Genomic DNA, 26920 nt, shown 5'->3' on the forward strand with positions numbered 1-26920 from the left:
GTCAGTGGAGATGTAGGTAAGCTCAGGGAGCAATTTCTGTATCCTAAATATAGATAGGAGAAACCTGGTCTAGTGGAAAGTGAACTGGGTGACTTTTGAAACGTCCCTTCCACCTCAAACTATTCTATGGTTCTATGACACTCTAATTTTGGACAAAGTGATTTACTGCTTTGCAAAACCCAATTTTCTTTTCCTCTATTTGTTCAGGCCTGATGAGGGCAAACACAGAAAATTCCATTCCCAAAGTTTAAGACACCAAAGCATTAATGGTAAGCAAAACAGAGCCCTGGCTTCCCTCTATGTTGCAGCCTTTTCTTTCAGTATTATCTTAGTTCCTTTTATTAACACAACCTGATAACTCTCATGTATTTTTTATTCAGCTGTCCCCATTACAATTTTGTTGGAGTGTTGGTTTTTGAGGTTTTTTATTATTTTCCTTTGAGTGGTTTCAATTAAATTGAAATTCCCTGAAGATATGAGCATTATAATTTGTCCTTACAAAGTACACTCTTTATCACTTCTGTATAACCTGACAGCTCCTGCATTTTGTAGTCCTCTAGTTTTATAGAATTTTCCTAACATATAAAATAAAAAACCTATCTAAAGCTATTCCAAAACAGATTTGCAGTGTTGCACAGCCAATTCAAGAAAGATATTCACATTTACACTATATGAATATCTGATTAATTTCTTGAATATCTGTAAATTATCAAAAACTCTTTGAAAGTCCTAATCCTCTATATCTCATTCCTTCATAGATGTGGTCATAAAGCCCAGCCTTTCCTGAGCTTTGAAATTTTATGCTTTTCTGGGACATATGTATAAAACTAAACAAGACTTGGCATATTTTTACAATAAATTCCATTTAAAAGGCCTGAATTTTATAAATAAAATAAATTCTCACAATATAACAATTCTTCTCCTTCATATTATGCTGCTTCACCAGTACAGATATGATGAAACATTGAAGGTTAATGACATCTCAACTCTGGATATCTGAGTATTTTGACATTGTAATAACTTTGAATGTCTGTTTGATGGAGGTGCTGCTCCAGGCTCTCTGAAAATTCAAGTGGACATGAGTGGATCATGCATCCAGAGGTCAAGATTTTCTGGCTTATCTTTGCAGTGATGGGCTCATGATAGCAAAGGCTATGGAACACAATTCCTCCCTCCCTGGGCACAGAATTGCTTTTCTTGGCAGGTCTCCTACATAATACCATCAATAAAATTCTTGCCTTGATTGGGATTATTTTCCCTATTGCACTATCCATCAGATTTATTGTGCCCTTATGTTATTGATGTCCCCAGAGGACTGGTGAAATGACAAAACTTCTTAACTCAGGACCACAGACACTCCAATGCAGGGAAATAACTGCAAACTACCACATTCAGGAAGCATTAGGCAAAGGAAAAAAAAACCAAAAAACCTCATGTGAGAAGATTCCCTTTTCACAGCAGATCAATTATCCTTTTTAAGCATCTGTGGTATATGTGATACTTCATTGCTAATATGAAATTAATACTGGCATCATAAAGACAACGACATGCTGCTCCATTCCAGCAGGGCTTTAAGTGCTGCTTGGCTGGGAATTCAGAATTATTACTCTACAACCAGGAAAATACATCCTCTACCCAGCATATCAATGTTTTGCAACAGCTCCCTGATTAATTTGCTTTCTTTGACTGGTGGTCTGTGTTTCCTTCCCTTGTTGTAGGTGTAAATATTGGTTTTGATGTAACCTGTCCATCAGGCTCTGTTTGAACCTGCCCAGCACAAGTGGAGCAGATAACTCTTCAGAGATATTTCCAGAGATACCTGGAGATATCTCTCCAGAGATATTTCCTCTGCCTCTCCAAGCAGAGGAAAGAGTAAGAGCAGATCAAAAAATGCAGCTCTGGACCAAAGCCTTTTATTCCCATTGTCTTTGAGGATCTTCCCAAGTGCAGTACTCCAATAGTACCTTCAAAACAATTCCTTAACTCAAAATATTCTGCTTATCAGAGGGCTAATTCAGAGTGTTAACACCCTGAATTAGCCCTCTTGATGTGCTGAGCTGATTATCTCAAGATCAAACTGCCATGATAAACCCATCATTGCTCACCAGACCTGAGCCAGGCTCCATGCAAGGTGCTGTCAGTTGTGAGGAAATCCCAAAGTTACATTTAACAAAACATTCCACACTTTATTTAGCATGGGCAGACTCCATAGGAGTGTTCCTGGAGCTGGTGATGGACCCAAGGGCAAGACTCCAGTCTTGGAGCTCCAGAAACAGCACAGCAAACTCTTATGGCCCCTGGGAAACAAGACTACCCTTCCTGTTTCAGAGCAGGAAAAAGTAACAAAATAGGAAATGGTTTGGAAGGTGGTGAATACAATGAGCAACTGATTGTATTTCCTGGTGCCAAAGGAATAAATACAAGATGGTGTGAAGAAACCAGTCTGACACAATGCTGGTATTGAGAAAAGGGTGCTTGGGAGTGTGGGGAAATTGCCAAGCTGTTCAGAGAGGAGGATCAAACGATCTTTCTTTGCCTCAGGTGTACAATTCCTTGTCATTTTCTAGTGCAAAGTCAGAGGCATTCTGAACACAACAGCTTGGACCTCACTTAGCATTGTGAGCTGGCAATCTGTGGTGAGGGCCCAGATGAACATCCACTCTCCTTCATCCACCTTTAATCAACATCAAAAGCTTTCATGGGCCAAACTCCACCCCACCTTGATAAAGGAACAGATAAAACGTGTTTCCCAACTTCTCACTGGGTAGAGAAAAAGATACTTCCCCTATTGTGATTCCTCAAGCAAATATTGTGAAGGAGATGTATCCCAGAGCAGGCCTGGGGCTACAATCCTGTCTCTTCCATCCTTAGGGAGGTGAAAATCCCTTTTTTCTGTTTTAACAGCTTCACTCTACTACACTGAAAGACAAGGTTAAGACACTGCATGAGCACTTGGAAACTGTGTAATTTTTTCCCCTCCACATTTCCTATTGTCCTCCTTTCCTACTGCATTTCTGACAGCCCGGGCTCCCAGCTGTGTCCCATATTGTGCTTAATAAACTCATTACGTTTGGACATTATTAGGACCTTCCACAGCACGTGTTCTTGCAGCACCAGGGCTGGAATCCAAGGCACATAAATGTGGCTGTCTGAAAGGGAACCATCTCTATCCACTCTGGCTTCTCTCAGCTGATTCCAGAGCAAATGGAAAACGAGTAATTGTCCTCAGCAGTACAAGGCTTTGCCTTGCTCCCAGACAATGTGCTACTCATCTTGGCAAAGAGATGGGTAATAAAGCACAAAATCACTTTGATTAGCTCAGGAGAGCCTGTGTGGAATAGGCACAGCCCTGAGAATGGCAGAAGTATCAAACTAAAGAGGAAAAAAAGTGATTGAAATCAAAGTCACTGTTGGGTCAAGAGGTTAAGCTGGGAATTGGAAGAACACTTTGGACCATCAGCAGAAAAATGACCTGAAGGTGCCCTCCAGAGAGAAGAGGAAAGTAAAAATAAACTTAGAATTTTGAGAGGGGACTCCATATAATGTGAATACTTTGCAAACCAATTTCTCTAACACATGAAGACACTGCAGATACAGATTAATAGAAAGAGATTCCCAACCACATGGCTCTGCCTCAGAGCTGGATCCCACCTTTCACCTGAAAGCACGGAGCAAACTCATGTCTCTGCAATGAGGAAAACTCTGTTGAGGAAAATTGCATCCCTGGAGGTGTTCCAAGGGTGTATGGATGTGGCACTTGAGGACAGGGTTTAGTGATGGACCTGGTGATGCTGAGTTATTGGTTGGACTTGATGGTCTTGGAGGTCTTTTCTAGACTAAAAGATTCTATGACTCTAAAAGCTCTGACACAAATGGCAGTCACAGCCTGACACAGAAAGAAATGAGTATAGAGAAAATATTGTCTAGAGGAAAGAGTGAGTCCAGAGAAATTTTTTTCTTCTTTCTTTTTCTCTTTCTTCTTTTTCTCCTTCCTTCCTTCCTTCCTTCCTTCCTTCCTTCCTTCCTTCCTTCCTTCCTTCCTTCCTTCCTTCCTTCCTTCCTTCCTTCCTTCCTTCCTTCCTTCCTTCCTTCCCTCCTTCCTTCCCTCCCTCCTTCCCTCCTTCCATCCCCCAGATAATATAAATATTCAGCTTAATTCATACACCACCAATTCACAATTATTATGAAATAAGTAGCTTTACCACTTCTAGAAAAAAATAAAAGCAAATATAAATGAACAGAAGTGATTCATTTCCATGCAATCATTTTTTCAGCCAGTGATTATGACTACCTCTATATTTACCTTCATTATCAGCTCATGGATCTCCACAGAGAGTTCCAGAAGATGAGCTGGCCCTATGGTGCTCTGTAGGGTTGGAGAATATGGCCCTAAGGTCAGAACAATGCAGGACCAAAACAATTTCATATGAACACACACAGACATACAAGTACATGCAGAACTCATTGGCCAATAAATGATTTGTTTTCTTATTTTATCAAGTTAGAGGTGTCAAAAAAACCCCAAAAGAAGCTCATCAAAGCACAACTAGAAGATGTCAGTTGTATCCATTATAGCATTGTTTATACTTAATTTCAAAGCTACTAGAGCAGCAATCTTATCTACAGATCCTGTGTGAACAGGAGACAACAGAAACTAAAAAATGGGTAATTTTCCTCTCTTGGAAGTGTCTGTTGTAGTGAAAGCTGGAAATACTGATTATAGATATTAAGCTATCTGATGAGGAAGTTTATAAATTGACAGGATGGCCGTCGGATCAGACTCAACCCAGCTTGATATGATTCACATTTTCTGTTAGGTGTCATGTGGAACTGGAATATCCCCTGTGGCCCAGAAAACAATCAAAGTGCTGTTCCTTTCCACTGGATAGCTTTGTCATTTTATGGTCATGCATCCCAGTAAAACCCAGGATACAAACACGTAAATCCAATCAAGCTGAAATCCCTTCTTCTCCAACGTGCCCACTGCTCAGTTTGAAACAGGTTGACTCATGTCTCAAAGACAGTGAAAATGCCTCCCTTCCCCTGGGGGGTCCTTCAGAGCCCTGGATGAGAGTTATCTCATTAAAATATGTACCTCTAAACCCGAGATAATTTCCACTGATTTCCTTGTATAGTCCCTGAGATGTAATCAGCACATCCCAGAGAGTCCACAGCATATGTTAGATTATCCTAAATTATGTACTTCACAGCAACAGATTAATTACATCCTATTTCTCTATATTTTCTATCAGGAGGAAGGGAGGGAAAGAGAAGGATTTGAGAAACAACATTAAAAGATTCAGTCCAAACATTAAAAGTTGCCAAAGCTACACTCAGCTGATGAGTAGCATCTTATAGTGGGCAGCAAATTAAGGTTAAATGATGTGTTTAGCAACAGCTTTTTTCTTGTTGCTCCAACTTACTCCCCTTTACTTTCCTCACATTAGATCAAGTGTAAATTCTGTTCTGGTCTTCATTTGCACCCACCTTGAGCTTAATATGTAATTTAAGCTCAGCTGAAATGGCACTGAAAAAAGATGATCATCACCATGTGCCTTTCAAGCACATCAGGTAATGAAGGTTTGATCCTTTAGAAACTCTTTAGGACAAAGGATTTTGGCCACAGATTTCACAATTTCATCATGGTGTATAATTTATCAGTTCTACATTATTCCCCTATTTCCTTGGATACTCTGTGGAGAGGGTTACCTCTAAGCTCTTGGAATAACTACAAGAACAGTGCTGTAGACAGGGAGAACTTCCCAGGCTGGTTTCTCATGGAAACACAGGTCAGCATTTGACAAAAACTTTTAAAAATTATCAAAACGCTTCCTAATATCCAATCTAAAGAAAAGCAACCTAAGAAAAAGAGAGCTTAATTGATCTCCAGCACTGGGAGATCCACTTCAGCAGCCTCCAAAGGATGCAATTTATTTAAGACAAGAAATCCAGCTGTCCCAAAGCCCTCATTTCTGCAGGCTGCATTATTGATGACCCTCATGGCTGCAGATGGCACAGAGATACATTCAAGGGGCCTCTTTGGGCTTCTTCATCCAAATAGAGGATTAAAGAGAGGATTAAAGGTGGACAAGGACCAGAAAATGAAAGAGAAACCATTAATGGTACGTGAGAGTCAGCTGGCAAAACCTGGGGTAAATTTTAATGGCTTATCTATGCTTTGGTTAGCCTTGGAAATATCCTTCTGTTTAAACATGGAAGCAATCCTAGGAATTAGGTACTGGTAGCACAGAGTAATTTATAGCTATCTTCACAGCATATTCTGGTTCAGGCATCTCAGTCTTTTCTTGTTGTTCCCTGGAAATATATTTTGCACCAAAGCTTTTCTTTTAAGGCACCACTCAAATAAAACCCCAAAACCAACCAACCAAATGAAAAGAAATCCAAACAAACAACAACAAAAAAGACTACAATAAAAAACCTCCACAAACAACCAAAACCCCAAAAACTCCCACCCAAACCAAACAAACCCCAAAAAAATCCTCCACACACAGTAGAAAAGGTGAATCTGCATTTTATGGTATTTCCTCCCTCATATCCCATATTCTGGCCCTGGAGTTTGCTGCCAGCTGCAGCAAATGAGGCATGGGATGAGTTTGTGTGTTTTTCTGAAAGATGTAACTCACTGGGGAAAGCAGGTTAGGGACACAGAAAGGAAAGGAAGAGAATGATCTTCTCTCAGCAAATAAAATGAAATGTGTGATAACCTGGAGTCAGCACAGTGGGAGCCTCTTTTGGACAAGCAGAATAAATTTTGTGCTGGAGTCTGGATAGGATGGTGCACAGAGGACTCTCCAGGGCACAGCTTGGCTGCCATTAGACATATCCAGAGAATTGGGTATTTTATTGAAGATTTTTTTATTCAGAAACAGCCACAAAATGAAAATGCTGTGTGAGGCAAAGAATAATTTCTCCAGTAATACTTTGCACATTTTGGGTGTGTGTAGGTTTCCCACTTAGATGAAACCAAAATGTTGTGGCATGGGTTTAGATGTCTTTTGGATTGTTTAATTCTATCCAGCACTGCTTGACTCTAATTGATCACAAAATCCTCCTTGATGGACAATAATCACAGGTTTTATAAAAATAATTCTGGCTCATGTTCTGTAAAGCAGTGTTGTATTCTGTGTTATCTTCAAGACAGCAATGAAAATAATGACAGTATTTAAATCAAAATAATGTAGGATACCATGAAAACAACCTTTCCAAAAAGCAAAATGAACTAATAAACAAATCCCAAACCCAAACCAGGACATCAGGACTTACAGGTCATAAATAAGCAGATGAATAAAACCTAATAGTTATTCAGTGACAGTCATCCAGGTCTACGCCAAAGGGCCATGATTAGCATCTCTCTAAAATGGAAATTAATGTGTTTTTCTCTTTCTCTTGCCTTTTTAATGCATTTCCCAAAGCAAAGCAAATGCCCCAGCTTGCTCCCGCATGGAGAGGGCTCCTCAAGGCAATCTTCATCTCTGAAGACAAAAGCAACAACTTCTGCAGAGTGCCTTGAGTGAGAAAGGAGGACATTGAGTACTTCACATCTAGGGAACCTCAGTATTACAGATCCACACAGGATTAATTTAGCTCCAAGTACCTGCTGTACCTTCTCTGAACACCAGCAAAGGGAATAACACCAATTTCTCTTTTTCACTCTTTCACAGTGTTTTTCTTTTCAACTACTTCTAAGTTAATGGTGTTTGCTTGCATTAGCTGAGAGTAAATTGAAATTTCTTCATTAGAAGATGTGAATTCTTTCCTTCTGCTGACTCTCTGTATAAATGAGGTGTCCACCATTGAGTACAAATCCCATAGAAATGCTTCAAATACCTCAAGGGGGCTACAGACACCCCAGCTCTGGCTGTGATAGAAAGGACATTATCCCCAGTCAGCCTGGAGACACCAATCCATGCTGCACTGCTTCCTGACCCCATCAAGCTCCTTGCAGGATCCCTGACTGGCCAAGTGTCTTAGGTTGAAAGATGTTAGTGGGGGTGTGTGTTCAATCTCCATCTGTCAGAGGTGGGGCAGTTCTCTGCTGTTCATGGGGCAGTTTTTTCTTTATCTCTCCCACAGCCAACCCTCCCTCCAGGAGATCTCTGCTGTCCATGGCCACTGAGTGTCCCCGCAGGGCTGATCCAATTCCAGCATCCCACGGGGAGATGCTCCGCCCAGGGGAGGAGCCAAGCATTCCTACTGGATCCAATCTGGGCCTGGCACAGCACAGCAGCCTTTGCCCCCTGCATTGCCAGAGGAGCAGCTTTCTGCTGCCCTGCATGGCCAGAGGGAGCCCAGGCCCATCTGCAGCAGCCCTGGAGCTGCAGAGGAAAACTCCCCCCTTGTGCAGGATCCCTGCTGCAGCAGAGCCACAGCTGGCACTGCAGGAGGGCTGAGCCCCCCTGGGATGGGGCTGGGACACCACCCTGACACACAGGGGGCAGGGACTGCTCTGACTCTGTCACTGGGTTTTTTCTTTTTACTACTGCATTTGTATTTTTAATTTTCCTCTTAAAGAACTGTTATTCCTATTCCCACATCTTTGCCTGAGATCCTTCAGAGTGAGGGGGTTCACATTTTCCATTTCAAGGGAGTCTCCTGCCTTCCTTAGCACACACCTGTCTTTTCAAACTAAGACACCCAGATTACTCCAGGTAAGTTGGCTTAAATATTGGGTTGATTTAGATGGGATATTAGGAATAAATTCTTCCCCAAGAGGGTCATGATGCCCTGGCACAGGTTCCCAGAGAAGCTGCGGCTGCCCCTGGATCCCTGGAAGTGTCCAAGGCCAGGCTGGACAGGGCTTGGAGCACCCTGGAATAGTGGCAAGTGTCCTTGCCCATGGCAGGAGGTGGAACTGGATGATCTTTAAGGTCCCTTCCAACCCAAAATGTTCTGTGAATCTATGATTTTGTGACTCTATGAAATAATAAATCTTTGCCAGCCAAGGCCAATGAGATACAATCAGATCAGGGAAGTCTCCTCAGCAGCTCAGTGGGGAGATTCATGAGGTGATGATGAGATGGTGCAGCTGGCTAGAGGTTCTGGTGTCTTGAGGGAGCTGCAGAGCTTCAAAACAACTTCATGGACTTCAAAACTCATAGACCCGAGTTCTTCCTACGATCCTATGGGATTTTCCCCCTTTTTCTTGTATGTGCTATTTCTTACTCTTGATGTTTATGGTTTTGACTCTCAAACAGCAGGCTCATTTTGTCATTCTTAACAGAGCAGGTAAAGCTGTGTCTTAGCAATGCATATATTCTAATTCTCTGACTGGAAACATTTTCCAGTAATAAAATAGGCAACAAATTCTCCTGCTCTTTAATCTGCCATTTAATCGATGTGTTCTCATCATGCTCAGTAAATGGTGCACTGTCAGTTTAATTTGTTCAACTCTTGTTGTGCTGCTTGTTTTCACCCCTCCTTGCTCCTTCCCCCCTCCCCAGTACATAACCAACGTATCATTTTGCATCCCATGTGGGATTTCTCTGCTTTAACCTAGTAAATCTTTTAATTCCTAATTCAGTATTCTGCTCTAATAGATTCACCCATGAAAAGAGCCCAGAAGGCTGGAGCTAGGAAAAATCATTCATTTTCTCAGATACTATCGAGTGGTTTAATGTAAAATACACATGCAGTGCACAGTTTGTGATCTCAGATTTTATCAGCCACATGTTGCAGAGCTGAGTCAAACCTGATCAGGTTTTTGATGAAGGGATAAAGATTCAAGTCTAGGCTGGAACCACTTAATAATGGTGAGATACTAAAGAAAATGCAGTTGCATAACAGCAAGGAACAGTTCACAAGACAGACTGTGAAATTTGGCTCCAAAGCACTGGTCTGAAATGTGGATACCAGCACAAGCTGTCCAAAGCAGAACTTAGAACTTAATTAACCTTGCAGCTTCATTATTGGGGATCTCCATTTAAATTAATGATCCAGATGAAAGTGTTAAAATAGCAAATGGACAATCTATATTTAACCATAAATGCTATTTCTGTTTGTCATTTACATTTTTAGCTTTTATTTTCCCCACCCTGAAAAAAGGTTGATGATAACTGAGTTGGAAGACAGAGTTTGGCAATTTTATTTTTTTTTTGTAACTGGGGAAGGTATTTCAGGAATATTTTAAGTGGATAGGCATTTTAATTTCTATTTTTTCATTGATTTTTCCATACTGGACCATGCCACATGGTTCATTCTGACTGTTTCTAACAATTCATAATTTAATTAAGAATTACAGTCTAAGAATTGAACAGAAATTAAAAGCACATTTGGAAATGCACACACACGATGTTCTAAGCCTCCCTGCCCTGACTGAGGAAGGGAAAACAAAGTTGCTCATGACATTGAAATTTATTGAGAATTACGTGACGCTCTGAACAAAGAGAGAATCGTGGTGTTAGTGAATTGACTGTACAGCTCCTGGACAAAGAGTTCTTCCCAGTTAATTATTAGCATTTAAATTATAAGCAGAGATATTTTAGTCTCTTTCTGCTGTTAATAAAAAGAGCCTGACACCTCCGTGGCATGAATCATATTTTGACTTCAGTCACTCTTTGGTCTCTTTGGTTAAAGATGAAGCCTGTAGTGACTGCCCTTCTAATTCAGAAATAATAGAGTTTGTACTTTTTTTTTCCCATGTTCTGCCTCAGTTTCACAACACATCGTGACCTCTAAATGTTCTCCCAGCTTTCAAATTGCGTATTTTCATGAGGGTTTCAGTCAGCCTTGGTTTCTTGGAAATCAAAACTTAATTCCTGTGAGCGTGCTCAGGATTAATTGACAGGATGAAGAGTGGTGTTCATCCTGCATGGTTTCCTCAGAAAAGCCTGAAAAATTGGTCTTATTGCTACAACAGTCCCGTTTTTCAGCTCATTCCAGGTCATTCTCTTTTAAGGACATCATCTCTGGAAGTGTCCAAGGCCAGGTTGGACAGGGCTTGGAGATAGTGGGAGGGTGGGAGATGTCCATGGTTGCCATGAGATGAACTTTAGGGTCCCTTTCACCCCAAACCATTCTGGGATTCTATGGTATTTTCTTCCCTCCACCCCCAGACCATGTTAAAAATTTATTTTTACTTAGTGGATGTTGACAACTATGGAGGTTGATGACTTTTGTCAATATTTGTGTCTTAAGCATGATTTTGTGTTGGGTTTGTTTTTTTTTTTTTCCATTTCACTGCTTTAATTTTTCCTTTTACAAGGCTAGTTTTGGGGTTGGTGAGTCCCTTCCATGGCAGTGGGATTGGCTTTAAGGAGTGTCCACCCCCAGCACTGATGTCACAGGGATAACCTCCCAGTTTGCCACCATTTACTGGACATATTAAAAATCCTTCAAGACCTGTTCCTTCAGCTCCCAGTGTGGATTTAAAAATGCCAACAGTTTTAAGACAGATCCCTATGATTACCATAATTCTGATATGTCAAGGTGAGCTACAAAAAGAGAAAAGAAAGACAACACAGTGAAAAAAAACAACCCTTATGAAGAGAGGTGCCAGTTGCACTCTGACTTCTGAACACCTCCGAAGCACTAAAAACAGACGTGAAGAAAATGCTTTAAAATTTCTCTTGTTGTTATTGTCACTAAGGAAACAACTTCCCAGGAATCTGCAAGTTGAGTGTTCAGGCTCTTTGATGTGCAGCCAATTCTCTCTTCCAGCACACTTCCCAATCTCTGGTGAATCAGGTCTGTCCACCAAGGGAGGTCTCAGCTGAGGCCTCACTTTGTGTAAGGTTTGAACTCTGATGCTCCATATCCAGACACACAATATCAAAGCACAGAGCCATGACTAAACTGAGGGATTTTGCCTTAAGATACTTCTGCAATCCAACAGCACTGCCAGGAGAGCTAGAATAGCACAGGAGCTGGGGAGTGTGGGAGGCACAAGGCAGAATTTTTTCTGTCTGTTCATTTGGGGTGGTTTTTTTTCAGTCACACTTCACACACCCACACACACACAGAGTGACTGAGATGTGTGCTGGGTTTGGATTGAGGCAAATGGGTTTGTAGAACTTGTTTAACCTCTTCAGCCCTTCAAGCAGCGTGGTCATCTGCACACTGCCTGTTGGGAATGATGGAAAAGATTGGAGCATCTCTGAATTGAGCCCAGGGCATTGTAAAGGAATCTCAGCTGACCTGCAAACCCATTCAACATGCAAATTATTTATCATTCATTTCATAATATTTTAATAACAGTTTAGTGACCAAATTCCCAGAGTTTAGGATGTTCCCTAGTGGTGTTCCATTTCCCAGCATCAGCACATCCAACATTTTCCTGAATTGTAGAGTCCCTCACATCCCAAAAACCTTGATAACAAATTCTGCTGGAATACATTCCAACAGGAGATGCAGAGCAGGTATTCCCTGTCACCAGTTCTGCTGCAGACTAAGGAGCAAACAGTGGCCAAATTAATTGAAAAGAGACAGCATAGAGCAGGCAGCAACTAAGGAACAGAATATTTTTTTTTTTTAATTACTGGAGACTAAGCCAAGATGTAAAGAAAACTGTTTAAATAGAATCCATGTAAAGTCTTCACTAATATAAAATCATTTCAGAGCATTTTGAAGTTTGAAAATATTTTCTCATTAACATGGACAGGTGTCCATGTCAGATCTGACTTCAAAGGCTCCTTGGAGGACTAAAGCACTTTTATCCAAGGACCAGAACATGTCCTTGTAGACAAGTTTATTTCTAGAGTGTCCTTATCTTCTTGCAGTCTCTAGTCTTCTATTCCTTTTTTCCTTGAGTAAAAGGGTAATCTGGCTCTCTTTAACTCTTATTTTTTAGCTATGTATACCAAAAGTGCTTAAAAGATGTAAAAGCAAAGCTGTTCTGTCCAAGCCAACAGCTGGACCTCAGTGAATCCATCTGCCAATGGCAACAAATCAATAACCACAGAGCAATGCCCTACCAGGGGAAAAATCTCTCTGTGCAGCCAGCAAGGAGCTTTGCTTTTATGTTAAACTCATCACCCACCTTTGGACAGAAGTGATTTCTCAGTTACCTCTTTGTGAACAGGAGGGAGCTCAAGGAGGAGCCAACAACCACCAGTGGTGGTTTCATAGCAGAGGCAAGAAAATGGCTTTAATATTGTAACTACAATGTGAAATACACCAGGTTTGGAACCTTCCTTAGCCTTGAGGTCAAGTAATGCCTTTGCAATCATTCTTGCTCCCCAACTGCTTCACCACCAACCAGAACAGCCTCATCCCAAGTGCCTGTGAAAACACCTCTGGGCCATGAAGTTTGCAACTCCTCATTGCCTTCATTTAAATACCTTCATGCCTTCATTAAATCCCTTATTTAGATACTGCATAGAGAGTTTGGAGATCCGATTCTCCCAGGCTACTGCAGATTCTTGCTGTTCCCTTCCCTTCAGAGCCCTATAAATGATTATCTGCCTTCCTCACCATTTCCAGTCTCATTGGTATTCATGCCAGGGCTGTCAAGCAAAAGCACCTCTGCTGAAGAGATCTTAATGAAAACAGTTTTCCCTCATCTAGGGAGATTCATTTCATCTCGAGAAGACAACAGAAATTTCTGTCACTGTGCAGCGTGGAGATAAAAAAGGCACAAATGCAAAACCCAAGCAATAGAAAAATGTTTGGCGACGAGTCTGTGCCTGTCTGAGCACACAAGAACTCTCTGACGTGAGTTTTCCTCAGATAATTCCTTAACTACCAATTTAGGATAATGACAGCGACACTTTTAGGAAATCTTTTGGGAGAAGAGTAAGTATTCGCTTTTAAATTCTATAAACTCCTGCAGGAAATATTTTGATCTCTTTTTTTTCTTTTTACTTCAAATCTATTAACCCTATGTCCCATCCTTGACATGGAAAGCCTTTGTTCTGTAAATCCATAAGGGGAGTTAAGAGAGTGTTTTACAAATCAAAGTGGATTGTCCTGCAGTAGTTTCAGATGTGTACTGTGTGGATGTTTATAGATAACCAAGTCATCACAGACTCCTGCAACGGACAGTGGCAAGGGGAAGGGGGTAAAGCTATTATGCAGCACAAGACATTTGATTTATTTAAAATTTTTGCTTCACAAAAAAAATAATTATTTGAACTTTATATTCTTATGGTTTGTAGATATAGTGCAGAAATTTATATCTATGTAGATGTGATGGAGAGAGTCTATTTAAAAGGGCACATAGTGCTAGGACAAGGGGGAATGATTTTAAATGGAATGAAAGCAGGTTTAGAGTGGATATCAGGAAGACATTTTTCCCTTGAGGGTGGTGAGGTGCTGGAACAGGTTTTCCAAAGAAGTTGTGGATGTCCCACCTCTGGAAGTGTCCAAGGCCACGTTGGATGGGGCTTGGAGCAACCTGGGATAGTGGAATTTGTCCCTGCCTATGGAAGGGGGTAGAACTGGATAATCTTCAAGGTTTCTTCCAACCCAAAGCATTCTATGATTCCATGACAATGATATATTGTAGAAATTTACTACAAGTGTACCTCTCCATGTGCCTCACACAGGGCGTTGTGATTTTGCAATGCAATTTCATTGCTACTGTAGCAGCACGTTGAATAAATCCCCAAATAAACAAGTTTCACTACTTTGACTGATTCCTTTAAATGATTTATTTAAAAAAAAAAAATTAAAGAACATCAGTAGAATATTTGCTGAGAGACATATAAAGAACTTGGGGTCATGTCTTGTTTATCCCATGGTATTGTTGAAAGGCCAAGTTGCAACAGGCAGGACGAACATACCTGACAAACATTTCAGCACTGCTGACATTAATAACATGGGTTCCTTCCCTGAGCTCATTGCACAACCTCGAGTAGGAAGGAGCTCTTCCAGAGCTGCTCACAGGAAACTCAGAGGGGAAAACTCAAACCAGCAGATGGAGAAAGGTGTGGGTCACACTGTGCTCCTCCTGCTCTGAGTTGTAATTCATGGGTCACTGCAGGCAGCAGTCTGCTGAGAGAGGGAATAAGGAATAAAGTGTGGGATCCTATAGAAGATTTTATAAAACCAGGTTTGAAAACACAGAGCTTCCAGCCATGGAGGTCATGGTGATGCTGGCTGAAGTCATAGTAAGAACAGCCTGAATCCCAGCTGGACAAAGAGGGGAAACAGCAAAAAAGGGTAGAAGATGATGATGGCACAGAGGGGAGTGGAAGGCACTGGGAGGAATGTGCATTGTTTTATTCTTTTGCACATTTCGTTATTAAATGGACTGGCAGATCAGTGTGGTTGCTTTCACTGAGAGTGGAGGAGTTTGTCTTTCTTAGAGATGAGAACTTTGTTGAAGGCTAAGTCCAGCTTTAGATAGTGTCAATACCACCCCTGCAATTTAGAGCACATTAGTACTTTTTCTTTCTTCATGTTCCCTTGCATCAGTGATTTTCTTAGCCTTCTTCAACTTAGAGGAGAAAAAAATTACCTCAGAGATTAATACAATGTTTAGAAGGGCTGAAAAGAAAGGCAGGAGAATGTCAGGACAGCACCCTGGTCTGCTTTTCTCCAGCAGCAAAAGAAGCAAAGTCCTGAGATGCATTTTGAGGAAAGATAGAAATTATTACTTTCTTTAAATTAAGAAATCCTTAGAGATTAATTGCCTTCTTTACTCAGAGGATGGTGGGGCACTGGAACAGGCTGTCCAGAGAAGTTGTGGATTCCCTTTCTCTGGAAGTGTCCAAGGCCAGTTTGGATGGGGCTTTGAGCAACCTGGGACAGTGGAAGGTGTCCCTGCCCATGACAGGGGTGGAATCGGATGGGCTTTGAGCTCCCTTCCAGCCCAAACCCTTCCATGAACCTCTGATTCTATGATTGATTCTCTGATTCCACATTGGATGAAGAGATGTGAAAGAACAAGGTGAGCTCAGCCACCCTCAAGTCTGTCCTCTTTATCTTTGCCATTCCCGATAAAAATGCACTAAAATGATAAATACAGGTCTTGCTTTGTGGTCTGATCTTCTGCTTGTTGCAGGCTAAATGCAAACACAAAGGCACCAGAGGTGGTGATTTTTCAGTCACACAGAAGCAGTAGATGGGATTACATTACAGGGATGCATTTTGGAAATGGCAAGGATGTGGCACAAGTACAGAAAAATTTGGCACGTTGGAACCAGCCCGTGAATCAGAAGCTGTAATATTTTGGGTTAAAGCTCTCAGAGCTGATTTATAAAATGCCAGTTTGAACATGCTGCTGAAGAGAGTGATATGGATTATCCTGGCCATGCACTCAGGCACTCCTGCATTATCCTTCCAGTCTCACCAGTCTACATGGAATGGGATCTGTTAACTTTCCTTTTTTCAGAGCATCACATCTGGCTTATCTGGCTCTTCCACAGCACTCACTGCCCAGTATTCCCCCACAGCTAATGGAGGTAAAAAGGATGCCCAGCCCAATGAATTATTTTAGAACCCTGACTTAGTATCAAAATAATTTAAATCTGCATTCTACAGGTTCCATTTTCGTAAAGACAACATTTAATAAACACCATTTAGTTCCACCCAGAACTGCACACATAAAAAGGTTGCATTTTACAGCAAGTAGTTATAAAGGAAGCAAAAAGGAAATTACATAAAATTATATATGATTGCCAGAAAATTCAGGCAACCCCTGGTTTAAACGAAAGCATTTTTAAACTTCAACATTTCAGTGAATGACATTCATTATGGAACAGTCTGTCAGTTCATTAAGCAGAATATCAGGTTAGAGTTTCTGCAGTCAGTGAAGAAATGAACTGCATGTTAATGTTCAGGTGAACTTCCTTCTCACCCTTTTAGAAAATAACTGTGAGTTCCAAATTATCTGATCTAAGTGTCTGAGATATCATGCTGCCGGTTTCATATCCATATTTTTCATTACATTTTACACACTAAATTTCTTCTGGCTGTGAATGGATTTGGCAAAGGGTCACACCCATGGTACTGCATAATGCAGAGTACATGAAAATATGCATAATCTATTTATTGAGGTCTGCCTCAGAAGCTCTTTGGAAATAACAGAGTAACTAAATTAAGTCCTTGTTCTAATTCTGTAGGGACAATGGGAAGGAAAGCAAGAGGTCGATGTAATGATCCATCAGGAAAAAAAAATTAATAATTTGACGTAATATTATGTCAGAAGGGAGACTTTTAGTTTGGAGAAGGCATTTTTATTTCTGCTATAAAGATATGAGACTTACTTTTCCAGATGGATCCTGGAAAGATAAAAACCCATTTTTCCTTCAGGGGGAGTATCATGAGAAGTTTTCCAAACTGATGCACATAAAGCTCCCCAGAGGACCTGGAAGATGCTGAGCCTATCAGGAGAATATTAAAGCCTGGTGCTTTGAAGACTTTTGCTCTAAATAGGCCACGTTTTGCTTTAATCACCTTGCACCCACCTCTGTGTTTTCTGGAGACAGAGAACATGCCAGAAAAACGAAAGCAGACAAAAGCCACACAAACCTTCCCCAGAGAAAGTGTGGGGCTGACATTGCTCATTCCAAACAGGAGAGTTTGGAGAAAATTAAACAACCTGTTAGTAAAACCAGCAACACTTTGGAACCTGCACAGAAAGGTCTTTTCACATTAAAAATGCAAAACTACGTGCACATGGAACCTCAAGGAAGCTGGGAAAGGGAGCCGCAAGCAAAAACTCCACAGCGGAGCTGGTGAATCACAAACATCCAAAGAATCCAGAAATTCTTTCTCACCCTAGAAGGAGAGAGCAACCTGGGCAACAAAAGCCAGGAGCTGTCAGTGGTAGCTGAATCTGGAGAAAGTCAAATGCAGTCTCGAGGCTGTCTCATGGAAAAAAATTATACCAGGAATGTTTTGGAGCTAATAGATACACCTAAAATGCAGATTTTTTTGGGGGGTTGTTTTTTGCTGGGTTTTTTTTTTTTTTGTTGTTTTTTGTGGGGTTTTTTTCTGTTTTTTTTTTTGTTTGTTTGTTTGTTTTTTGGGTTTTTTTTGTTGGGTTTTTTTGGAGGTTTTTTTGTTTGTTTGGTTTTTTGTTTGTTTGTTTTTGTGCAGGCTTTTGTTTCTTTTTTGGATGTTTTGGTTTTTTGGTTTTTTTTTTGTTTTGTTTTGGTTTGGTTTGGTTTGGTTTTTTTTGGTAACCTTTTTTTTTTATTGTGGCCCTTACCTGTGATTCAAGACAGAAATTCAAAATGGTATTTTCAAGCCCTGCATGAATATATGAAAATCAACCGATTCTTTGTGTGTTTGGTGAGAGAGAGCACTGAGGCCAAGATTTGATCAGTCTCATTCTACACCACCAGGAGGAGGGATGAGAAAGCCAGGACAGGTCTCAGACAGTAAAAGAAACCATTTCAGTGGCATTTATGGAAGACTTTTGGGGCTAGAGAGCTCCAGAGCTCAGTCTGTAGTAGATAATTGTATTTATCCACATTGACTGGGCACTGGCCAGAGGCCAGAATCAGTAGCTGAAACGCTGGTGTTTGGTGCAGCAGCACCCCAGGGTATTTAACCTGCCCTCAGGAAGAGGGGAAATGATGTGCTGTAGATAAACACCAGGCTGACAAATCCCTGATGGATGTTAAGATACCCCAGGGGATCTCAAATGGCACTTAGCACCTCTGTTTAAGTGGCTGAATGTCCTAAATCTCCTTTTATTTTTACAGGAGTTTCTGCACTCAGATACAGCAGACAATTCAAAACCCACACCCTTCTTGTCTGAGAGCTGGATCCCATTTCAGGCCAGCATCATAAAGATTATCTTAGCAAAAGGGACCTGCAAGTTCCATACAGAGAAAAGGAAATGAGTTGAGTACTAGAGGTGAAAATCTACCAGGGATACGCTTGCTGGAGGCACCAAAAAGGCTGTGATGTGTTTCCTTTCTCCTCCTCTGAATGAAATTCAGACTTTGGTAGCCTGTGAAATCTCTTTTCCATGACAATCATTGCTACATCCAGCTGTGGAGCAAGCAACAGGCCAGAGAACAAAGAGCTGGAGAGCACAGAGCAGCATCCAGAGGCTTGGATGGTGCAGAGGAACAACTTCCACATGGCTAATATTGGCTTTCCACTCTGCTCCCTCCCTGCAGCCACCAAGAGCTATTCTCTAATGAAGTTCATTCCAGCTGTTCGCCCACTGTACGTAATCATCTCAGCTCCCAAACCCATTCAGCAGCACAAAAACCCCATCCAGGCCGTCAAAAGCCACGAAACCCCGATGAATGAGCGTGGCCTGTGCCATCCAAGGCTGCAGTGACAGCTGTGACACATTCCCAGCCTTAGTCATGAAGAACTCAAGCATCTGCGGTATTTTGGATGCTCTCTCATCTCCTTTGCATTTTAAGCTAGAGCACAAAGCTCCTGGAAGGAATCCAAAGATCCAGCTCTCTAAAACACAGGAAATGAGTAACTTCACTAACTTTAACTTGGGGCTTTAAATAATGCACTTGTGCTGGCTTCTTTATAGGATTTGTTTCTAGGCCAAGAGAAAGTTCTGTTGTGTGTCCAAAATCTTAGATGCAAATTAAGCCCAAGCTCATATTTGGCTTTTGGTACTAATTGCATCACCTTAAGAATGCAGTTGCATGTGAAATGTCATTATTACAAATATTTTGTTTTAAAAGGAAATGTTTTTTACTTTTGACCATGACTATGTCACTTTATGTTTTTGCTAGAAATAAAAAGCACCTTCTCTAAACCTATCTCAAAAATGTGACAGTAAGAGCAGAAACAGAAATGTTGTGATTTAATAAAGTCTTTCCATTCCAGGAAAAGGAATTCAGAGTTAAAGATATCTTAGCTATTTTAAACTCCCTTTCCAAACATATATAATTTATTTCTGCTGTGGAGAAATGTATCCCTTACTGCTACAACTTTAACTCCAGTCTATGTATCAATGTGTTCTGAGAGGGTCATGCTTTTATTTTTTGCATTATTTGGTTTTCAGTAAATAATTTTAAAGGCAATAGCGAAGGAGGAAGATGTTAGTTAAATCTATTTATCAGCGGACTTTGTTAGCATAGGACAGAGGGTGAAAGCATTAGAATAAAAAAGCACCGAGCTATTGATACATGGCAAAAAGATGCCTTTTAGGTCACCTAGTTCTGAGCACAAGGGCTCCAAGCTGGTCAAAATGTATTTCACAAGGTGCCAGCCCTGAGCTAATGAGGTCTGGTCAGCATTCATCCCCAGCTCCGTGCAGCTCCCAGTGCAGCCATTCCCATGCAGGGCAGAGCAGATGAATCTGGAGCTTTCACAGCCCCTGCCTGGCTCAGGCAACAGGCAGAGCCAGCTTGTGTGTGCCTGCAGAAAATCATGGCACTGTCCTAGATGTGTCCCTGTGCTGGTGTATCCACAGAATCGCATCCCAGCTTCTGCTGGCAAATCCCTCTGAGTAACTGGAGTGTCGCAGGCATCTTTTTATGAAAATCCTTTAAATTCTTAGGATTTTTTCTTCCTGAGAAGCTGAGAGGCCTCAGGAACAAAATGTAAACAATTATCTGCTGCTGTGGAATGCAACAGGTGGATCTGTGATTTGGTCTTGTGTGGATGTCTGGATTTAGTGACCACAGCAGAGCTGGCTCGCTCTCTCTGTCCGAGCCACAAACCTTTGTTATCATTCTTTTCTTTTCTATTCTTAGCTTAGCCTAGCCTTCTGAGATGAAACCTTTCCTTCTATTTCTTTTAGTATGGTTATAATGTAATATATATCATAAAATAATAAATCAGCCTTCTGAAACATGGAGTCAACATTCTCGTCTCTTCCCTCATCCAAGAACCCCTGTGAACACGGTCACACTGGACAAAGGAAGAAAGTGCTGATACACCAAGGAAGCCTATCAGATCTCAAAAATCAATGAATAATTAAAGAACAAACTAGGTAGGATATTGTCTGGGACATGCGGCATTAATTCTGCAGCAGCTGTGTCTGCCCTTCATGGAATAAAGGGAAGATGTGGGGTCCACCACAGCAGCCTTGGGCCTTCCACAACACTTGGGCTTTCCATAAAACTTAACAGCCGTCAAAACCTGTGAGCTAGCAAAACATCAGCAGCCTTCCCCTCCAAAGAAAGATGGGGAAAAAGGCATTTCACTGCTGGGGATGCCTCTGAGATCCCATTGCAGGCTCCATCTGCCTGATTGAGGATGTGTGTCTGAGTCAGCTGCTGCAAGAACCTCCACGGGCTGATTCACCTGACCCCCTCCAGGATGGCATGAGCCACTCTGCTCATTCCTAACACAATGAATTAGGGGGATTGGCTTGGATGTGAGAATTCAGTTTGCAGATGCTTTCAGAGAGTAGATGAGCATCCTCCAGGCAGCCAAACACTTCTGAGTGAGAAATCCTTCCTTCCACATGAAATGAGCAATAGTTTTGCCAGGGGATCCTTTGGGGACAAGTTTCCTCTCGAGAATGAGTCAATTTATACATCCTCCAGCCCTCAAAGATGGACCTAATGATGAATCTGCTGCCCAGAAACCAAGAACTTAATTCAGTCACATTTCCATTCAACACATTTTTGGGGTTTTTTTTCCCCTTAAGAATCCTCACAGAATCAAACTGGACAATGCACTGTCCCTTGCAGGGAGAGAAAGCAGCAAAATTCGCCTGATTCTGAGCAACAAATTAATAAAAAATGAAAAAAAATCCGGGCTATTAACCCACCACACAGATTAAAACATCTTTTCCTGCCCTAACCCTAAGCTCCATTTAGCAAAGCAACAAATCATAGATAACAGACCATAATTATCCTTCCATTTGCAGCTCCCAAGCAATCGTGACCCAAGCGTCTCTAATGGGGTGCAAAAGCCACTGTGATTGAGGCACATTTCTTGTGAAATGCCTCCAACTGAATGGACAAACCTGAAAACAGACCTGGCAGATGTTTAATGTGTGCTCAGGAAGGAGCTCTTAGACAGCAGTACTCCCAATGTGTTACAAAATAAATTATTTTATATTGCTATTGCCATAATTATTATTAAGAAGAATTTGACCATATACATACTTGTCCCCTTTTCTCTCAGTTTTAGAGTGAATTATGAATTACATTAACAAAATCTAAAATTATTGAGTTATTTGTTTGGGTATTTTGGTGCTTGTTTTAGTTTGGGGTTCTTTTAACAATGGCATTAAGCAGAGATTTTTCCACTTTTAAAAACTTTAAAAAAACACCCCAAAACTATGGCAGTCAAATAGACCAAAGTAGTTTCAGATTGTAGCTCTCTATCAAGGAATAAGATATGACACCTGAATGAGCAGGGATGAGATTTTCAGGGTCTCTCCAGATAAACTGAAGTATTTGTATTTAACAAATAATTTTGTATTTAACAAATTGTTTGTATTTAACAAAATTCCATTTAACATTATTTGTATTTACAATAATTTGTATTTAACAAAAGAGCAGCAAACAAGAGTCCCTATTTCTGCAGGACCCTTCTGAGGAAATATTCCTCAGCACAGCAGCCACACTGGCGTTAAATCCTCTGTGTGGTGATGCTTCTGCCTTTTCTTTGGGAGATGGAATGGTTTAGCTTGTCCTGAGAAGTTCAGCCCTGAAATTATTAATCTGGCCCCTCTGGAGATGAGCTTGCAGGGGGACACAATCACTGAGCTGCAGTGAGTTACATAAACAAGGCTTGAACAACCCAGGAGTTTTACACTCATTCCTAGTTTGCCTTGTGCAGCTAAAAGTGCGAGCCTAAGGAGACAGATAATAAATTGGGAGAGCAAAAGGTGGGCAGAGGATAAAACACCAGCAAAGCAATGGGGTGAGGGGTGGACATTCTGCCACGAAGCTTCTGAAAAAATAATTATAAAAAAAAAAAAATCTGCCTTTTTTCCCCATATATTTGTGCCCGCTCCATTACAATCCAAACAGCGTTTCAGCAGCCACGACAGACACAGGGATTCTAGAACTTGTTAGTGCTGTGGAAAAGTACCAAACACCTTTCCGTATGCAAAGCATTCCCTAAGATCAGAACAAGTTCAGCACCGAGGGAGCTGGGAAAGTCTCCTCAGGGATGCTCTGAGCAGCCTCTCTCAGTGGTGCCACAGCTCACCCTGACCAGACACTGTCAGCAAAGATGACTTTCAAGTTATGGATAGCAAAAAAAATAAAGAGAGAAAGAGTTTCTCACTGCTGCATTTACATCCCTTTCAGCAGAGCTGTTCCACTTCTGTCCTGATGTGGAAAATTCACTCCAAAATCCTGTTGACTGCAGTGTGTGTGCTGGAGCACAGATGGTATGGGATTGGCTGGACGTGACAGGAGCAGAGGAAATGGAAACAAGGAAACACAAGCCAACAAACAAATTCTCCTCCTTAACTTAAAGATTGTGGCTGCGCTCTCTGGGCCAAGGAAGGGGGTGAAATAAAATTGAGCATCTCCGCTGCCTTCCACATCCTCAGATCAGTTTTCCTCTCCTGGGAGCAGTGGCAAATAAGCAATTTCTCTGTTAAAATCAGGACCAACTGCAAGACCTGATATTTCTGCAGGTTTCCCCACCAGGCATGAGCTGCAGCATGATTCTGCCCTGAGTTCACTTTTTTCTCAGCTCTTCTTAACTCAGATACTCTGCTTTCATTAAAAGATAATCTGAGCTAATTTAGGAATTAGACTGTTTGTACTAAGTGTGCTCAGAAGGAAGGAAAGGCAAACAAAATCTGCTACATTGGAATGAATCAGCTCGGGGACACGGGGCTCAACTTAGCAAAGGCACAGGCACATATGGAACTCAACCCCAGGAAAAAAATATCTCCAGGATGCTGTCTCAGTCAGCCAAACGAGGAGAGATGTGATGAACAAAGGTCTGAATGTGCTCAGCAGCGCAGCCCACCAGCTCAGAAATCTCAGGTTTTCTCTTTCCTTGGTAGCATCCCACAACAGAGCTCCTGCCTCCCTCCTGTTTTGTGAGCCTCACAAACAGCAGCAGCAGCTCTGGGCAGCCCTGTGGGGCTGAGGCACCACCGTGCCAGCAGCAGAATTCCCAAAGCCTCGGTGAGGAAAGAGCCTCAACAGCAGAATTCCTAAACCCATAGCAAGGAAGGAGCCTCAACAGCAGCATTCCTAAACCCATAATGAGGAAAGAGCTCCAGCAGCAGAATTCCTAAAGCCACAGTGAGGAAACACCCCCAGGAGCAGAATTCCTAAACCATAATGAGGGAAGAGCCCCAACAGCAGAATTCCTAAACCTACAATGAGGAAGGAGGCTCGACAGCAGAATTCCTAAAGCCACAGCAAGGAAAGAACCCCAGCAGCAGAATTCCTAAACCCACAGTGAGGAAAGAGCCCCAGCAGCAGAATTCCTAAACCCACAGCGAGGAAAGAACCCCAGCAGCAGAATTCCTAAACCCACAGTGAGGAAAGAGCCCCAGCAGCAGAATTCCTAAACCCACAGTGAGGAAAGGGCCCTCCAATTTCCTGCAGGGATCCCCACTGATGATGGAACTCTAAAGCCAAGGAGGGAGCACAAAGCCTGTTTAAAGAGAAATAAGTGTGTTTATCCCACAAAAAACCCCCTCCTCCTGACCTTGAAGGCTGTGGTTATCCTCCCAGCCATTCACACGTCTTTGGTTGGAGAGAACAAAACAGCGGAAATCTTGAGATAAATGCCCAGGACAAAATGAGATCAATTGGAGCTGTCCTGAATGACAGCAAAGCAGCAACCCTGGCCCACAGCACATGGAAAAAGGTGGGAATAAAAGTGGGAGACCACAACCCACACACAAGCAGACACATCAACTCTAATCCATCAACTCGAATCCAACTCCCCTTATTGCCCTGACCAGCATTCCTTAATTATTCACCAAATTCCAATATTGCCTTACCCATCCTACAGGACAACTTCCTCCAAGCCAGCTCCAGGCTGTCTGGCATCAGCCAAAGAGAGATGCTTGTATAACACGTTCTTTCTCTGCAGCTACACCAGGAGCACTTTCAGGAGTTTGCCTCTGTGCTATCATTAACCTCCAGCAATCAAACATTCCCCTGGATTATCCATGGAAACATTTCCCTGCTGTACCTGACCAGCGCTGCATAGGCTGGGCAGAGCAGTGAGGGGGCTGTGTACCCAAATAACAGCAAGTGCAAACCCATTTGGTTTGTTTTTTTTTTTTTTTTCACTCCAACAGATGAAATAGAAAAACCCAACATGCTGCTTCAGTTGCATATTGCTGTACCAGTCCACCACACACACTGTAATTAACATGCACCAGACGGATGGTAATTGATAATTCCCTGAGAAAGAATCACATCACTTTGCTGCCCTTATTCACTTTAGTTAAGATTTTCTCCTTATTGCAGCTACCTCCAATACATCCTTCAAGCTAAAGGCCAGATTCTGTTTACCTGCAGATCAGATGCAGAAGAAATCCACTGACTTCCAGGGAGTTCTTCCAGATCTGCTGCTGTGTAAGTGGGATGATCATGTAGCCATAAACACCAGCGTGCCACTAATCAAATCTCCCTTTTTTTCCCCAGTTCTGCACAGCAAACTGCATTACCACATTCTGGCTGCAAACTCCTCAGATTCCAACACATACCTGAACGCTTCCCATCCTAAATTCAGAGCACAGCGGGAGGGAAGGAGCCTGTCCTGCATGCCATCCCCCTGACTGGAGATGTGCTCGGCATGAAGATGGTATTATTAGAGCCAGCTGCTCAAACACCGATAAGGAGAAGTGCCCAGAGGTCAAAGGCACACGAACCCGCAGTTTCTCCCTCCTACCCCACAGTAAAACCGATCAAGTCCTGCTGCACCGCTCGGAGGCTGAATCAGAGTTTCTGCGGCAGGTGAGGGTGAGGATGCAGAGAGCTGCATCGGGAAACGCCGGCAGCAGCGGCGGGGCTCTTAGCAATCAGGTTTTATTTACCAGCCATATTGTGTTAAAAACCAGACGTGATTCCCATACCGAGCGCCTCAACCTGTCACCGCCAGCAAAGCGAGATTGATTTGCTTGCAGAGAACCAAATCTGGAGGACGCATCCTCCGAGCCCGCATGAAGAAGAAGTGTCCCCAGGAGCTGGGGACGAGCCGGTAAATCAGCGATCAATGCCAGCCAAGCCGGCGGTTCCTGTGGCATCCTCGGGGGATGGGGATGGCCCGGGAGGAGCTGGGGAAGGACTCACCATTGCAGCAGGGCTCGGTCCCGGCGCTGGCGATGCCGCATCCCCGCGGGGGGACAGTGGCCGCGGGGAGCGGTCCCAGCCCCGCTGCCCGCGCTGGCTCCCCCCTGCCTCCGAAGGGAATCCAAATTCCTCCTCCCTCGCCTGCCGGTCATGTCCAGGCTGCCTTTGCTCAGGGGATGGGCGGCCAGCTCCTGGCCGTGAAGGAATTTGCCATCGCTAAATCAGAAAAAAAAAAAAAAAAAACAAAAAAAACAACCAAACCTCCTAACAAACCAAACCACAAAACTCAAACAACAACAACAAAATAAAAGCAAGAAGGGAGGTGGGATATTTCAAAACTTTTTTTTTTTCCTCTCTCTATTTTTTGTTTTCTTTTTTTTTAAGGGTGTTCGGGGCGGGGGGACCAGAGGGGTGCTCAGGCTGGCTGGGATGCTGTGCCGGGCTGAGATGCTCCGGTGCGCTCGCCCCTGCCCCTGTGCCTGTGTGTGATTCTCGTACCCAGACAATGCTCTGCAAAGCGAGCTGGTCCTGCGGAGAAATGCAAACACCTCCTCCCCCGAGTGCCTGAGCAAAGGGAAAGCGATACGGAACCAATAGCTTCTCCTTGGCTGCTCTCATTAATATGGAGGAGAAAAAGAAACCAATGAGGAGGAGCGGGAGGAGGGATTTATTCAAATCAAATTTCCCCGAATCGAACACCCTTTCTCCTTTTTTTTTTTTTTTCCTTTCCTTTTTTCACGTACCCCAAATCTGCCTTCTCCCTGTCGCCTTACCCGTTTTTGTTGTCCCAGAATTTTTTATTTCTTATTTCATTTCCGTGGCAGGGTCAGCAGCACACGGCGATGGGA

At 42.4% G+C, this 26920-nt stretch overlaps 1 protein-coding gene across 11 annotated transcripts in view; it reads right to left on the minus strand.

The window, feature by feature from the left end:
* ADCYAP1R1 (ADCYAP receptor type I) overlaps nt 1–26657 on the minus strand; it is a 147642-nt gene extending 120985 nt beyond the window's left edge. For 8 of the 11 annotated variants that reach the window (XM_054274212.1, XM_054274211.1, XM_054274210.1 and 5 more), the window contains exon 1: nt 26073–26561. The gene's annotated coding sequence lies outside the window, so the exon portion shown is untranslated. The other 3 variants (XM_054274200.1, XM_054274202.1, XM_054274203.1) reach the window with 3 other exon arrangements.
* Nucleotides 26658–26920: the final 263 nt, after the last annotated feature.

Source organism: Melozone crissalis, unplaced genomic scaffold, assembly GCF_028551555.1.
Source record: "Melozone crissalis strain CALT ecotype California unplaced genomic scaffold, PUWL_Pcris_2 ptg000016l_1, whole genome shotgun sequence".
Lineage (NCBI taxonomy): Eukaryota > Metazoa > Chordata > Aves > Passeriformes > Passerellidae > Melozone > Melozone crissalis.